Source organism: Octopus bimaculoides, chromosome 9 (assembly GCF_046866305.1).
Source record: "Octopus bimaculoides isolate indiv1 chromosome 9, ASM4686630v1, whole genome shotgun sequence".
Classification (NCBI taxonomy): domain Eukaryota; kingdom Metazoa; phylum Mollusca; class Cephalopoda; order Octopoda; family Octopodidae; genus Octopus; species Octopus bimaculoides.
The window spans coordinates 38,962,143-38,965,706 of NC_142936.1; the positions used below are offsets into that span (position 1 = coordinate 38,962,143).

The 3,564-nt window shown below is 34.9% G+C and overlaps 1 protein-coding gene across 2 annotated transcripts in view; it reads left to right on the forward strand.

Moving 5' to 3' along the window:
* Positions 1 to 262: 262 nt before the first annotated feature.
* LOC106869101 (endoplasmic reticulum aminopeptidase 1) overlaps positions 263 to 3,564 on the forward strand; it is a 1,176,109-nt gene continuing 1,172,807 nt past the window's right edge. Inside the window, exon 1 of one of the 2 annotated variants that reach the window (XM_089357447.1) lies at positions 263 to 281. The gene's annotated coding sequence lies outside the window, so the exon portion shown is untranslated. Of the gene's footprint in view, positions 282 to 3,296 lie in introns of those variants that run through there. The other variant, XM_089357445.1, reaches the window with a different exon arrangement.

Genomic DNA, 3,564 nt, shown 5'->3' on the forward strand with positions numbered 1-3,564 from the left:
GAAGACGGTAAGCAACGCGTTTAAAAAAAATTGCACACTTTAAAGATATATACGTGAAATTGCGTCCATTCTGTAGTTTTAAGTCCTGATGTTTAAATCTGATGAACGCAGGTACGACCCAATGGTTGTGCCGTATTCAGTGAGATCATCTTTTGTCATAGTCATGTGAGTAAAATTGATAAGACAGAAATTGGATTTTTGTCGGATCGTTTGTAACTGTATTTAAAAGCCCAATCTAGTGATTACATTAGAATTCCGTTTGTCTGTCGTATACCCAACGAGTGAGTAAGCCGTTTCATTGATCAAACAATTGGGACTACTATAGGAACCTTATAAGATACACAAATTGCAAGAAATAATCAGATTTCTTGGAAATCACTTTTACTGTCTTGTAATCCAAAGCAACATTTTTGTTTATAAATCTTTTCCAGCACGTTTAACTTGGGGGAATTTCTCATTGCTGTATCGCATTAAATTAGTCCTTCCTTTCTGTAGGGAACAGAATGAAGAGATGTCTAAATAGGAGGGATCAAACTTGATTAAAGTCCTGGTGGAAGATTTCAACTGAAGAAAAAGGATTAATAACCGAAGTCTATTTTTTTTTTTAATTTTGAGCTCGGTTCAAACGCTTTAGTTTGACCGTCATGAGTTCATGAAGTGATCTTGAATTTTTTTTTAAATAAAAATAGATCATAGAAGACTAGGTGGGACTGCCACACCAGGAATAATAAGCATTTTAAAACCTATGAAAATATAACAGGGAAACATGAACGGCGAAGAGACTTACAAAATGTGAGTCAAACTGAAAAGGAAAATCACAAAATAGAAACGCAAGTTGTTTTCTTTGTATTTCAAATATATATATCTTTCAGATTCCCGCAATTTTTATTGCTAGTATATACTACCGTGTTCTGTCTTTTTGAGAAGATTTAATTTTCCTACGTGATGTAAAACTTATACTAATTTTAATATATAAAATACCCTGTGCATGTGTGTGTGAGCGATCTTTCGATACTAATCCTTGGGGTGATCTTTCGGTACAATACCTAGAAATGCCATCGACACGTGGTCTCGATGGCATTTCTAGGTATTGTACCGAAAGATCACCGTTAAATTGTAAGCATAACTAAACTTCGAAGCAAAAACCGTTTTATGCCGCGTGTTGCTACAGTCTTGACTAACTAAAAACTAACACGTTGTGCCGCAGACATAACAGAACTCTGTGCAGTTGCACTGCAGGCAAATAACAGCAACCGAGAGTCACGGGATCAAAACTAAAATGACAACATTTGACAAGTAAGCGTCATTTTCTTGGAGAGGTGCGCTTCTGAAGAAGCGCCAAACATACTTCTGCGACATATCTTTTGTCTGACTGCTCACCCATGGTTGATCAAAGAGTAAGCAACAGATGTTTCTCACCTTTCTTTAAAATTAAGCTGCCATGGCTTTATTTAGTATAAACGGCAGTTTGGAGTTCAGGATTACAAGAGTTCCAAGATGTAGAGCGATGATTGTTGTCTTAGTAGTAATAAGCACCGCAGGGTTAAGGTCAAGTGATGCCCCAAGTGCGGCCCAATAATCTTGCTCCTTTGACCCTTCCATCATTCAGCTTCAAATTAAAATACATTAAAAGTGTTTTATTCAACGTCTCGCTAGCCAAACCCCACAATTATTTTTCGTAAGAAAAATATTAACACTGAATAGTAGAAAGCAATATAAATTATGCATCTATCACTTTGGCATCAGGAGAATTTCATCTCATTCTTAAAATAAAACTTATTTACCGTTTGCAGCATACGGACTCTGGCACTGGAACCAAAAGAAAGACAAAATCAAAACTCTGTATTGCCACCCATCCCCTCCCGTTTTTTTTTTCTTTTCTGTTAGTGTTCTCATACTAAGTCCATAGTAATTTACATACCGAAATAACCATTGAAAAAAAATTTTGTTTTGTTATTTGTTTAGTCTGGAGTTACCTAGTTTGGTGAATACAAATGCGACGGAGCTTGACATTTATACCAAAATAAATGTATATATATACGTACCTAAACACAAGGTAAAATATCAAATAACTGACTTCATGAAGACGCTTAAAAATTAATAGATTATGAGCTTTTAAATAGCTTACCTATATATTTCGTTGATAAATTGGACTTTCTTAGATTTTTGGGATCTTTTTTAAAACGGGGGCCACGTTTTTCATTAATGTTTTACGTAGTGTTTTTGGTACCGAAAGACTTTCAAACTTCGTATACTTATCTATTTTGTGTTATAGAACAGAAAAATATTTTTGTATTCGAATTTATTTCATGTAAAAAATTGTCTTATTTCGATAATTTCAACCAATCACTGACAGGTATTCAGTTGTTTACCTTTACTCCTTTGGCTCATTAAGCGATGTATAGCGTATTTAATCTCCATACCTTCGTTTTATTTGCTTTTTTCATTTTAAATTTGCTTTAACCCTAACCCTAACCCTAGGGTTAGGGTTAGGGTTAGGGCTAGGGTTAGAGTTAGGGTTAGGGTTAATTGTTTCAGAATCGTTTGTTTATGTAGTCGGCACTTAATGTATATCGGCTGAATGGACGTCAGTGATTGGTTGAAATTACAGAAATACGACAACTTTAACATGGAATAATTTATGGATTTCTTTTTTTTTAAAGAAGACTAAAAGAAAAAGATGTTTTATATGACACATTCTACCAGTGTTCCAAGTTTCAAAGTGTTTCGTTAATGAAAAATGTGGCCCCCGTTTTAAAAAAGATCCGATTTTTGTTCTATGGAACCTGGTTGTAAAATTTCTTGTGCTAGGTTACACTTGTATTGTAGTCAAGCTTCTGTTATGATACATCCAATTTTGTTCTTTTGTCTGTTCATTAAACATCCTTTCGTAAGAAAACGCACTAGTTTTATAAGCCATTTATTTACTAAGATACAAGAACTACAAATAAAATCTATTTGCTTTTTTTTTATTATTCGAATACGCGGTACTGTGGCATTACAACATAATACGGAGCAAAAGACAAAAATCATCAGAGGACATAAGGCAACCCTAACCTTCTAGAATAGGTTGTGTCTTTGGCACTCACAGGCATTCAAGATAGATGAGATTGATGCGGTTCCTAGTTTATTTGAACAACTACAAATCTTTGACTAAGAACAGACTGACTAGAGAGAAAATTCTTGAAAGAACACCTTTCTTGAAGAAAGGTAGGTATGGAGATTAGGGCAAGGTCCATGGTTGAGACACACTATGGACGCTGAGAATAGGAAAACTAAATGGGATAGTGGAAGTTAGCACATGAAGCTGCGACTATTATAATTGACAATAAGAAAAATAGCACAAGGAAATAGTACGTGTGACCGGAGTTTTGGCATGTGTTTGAGATAGGCGCCAGCTGTCAGGTATATCACTTTTATTCGAACTTAATGGATCCGATCAAGTGGCTAGCATTTTCGATAAATGCTTAACTGGCATTATTATTGTCACAATATTATACTTGTAACATGTGCATTCGTTCTTGCATGTGTGTATACAACGTTTACCTTCCATGCTGATATATC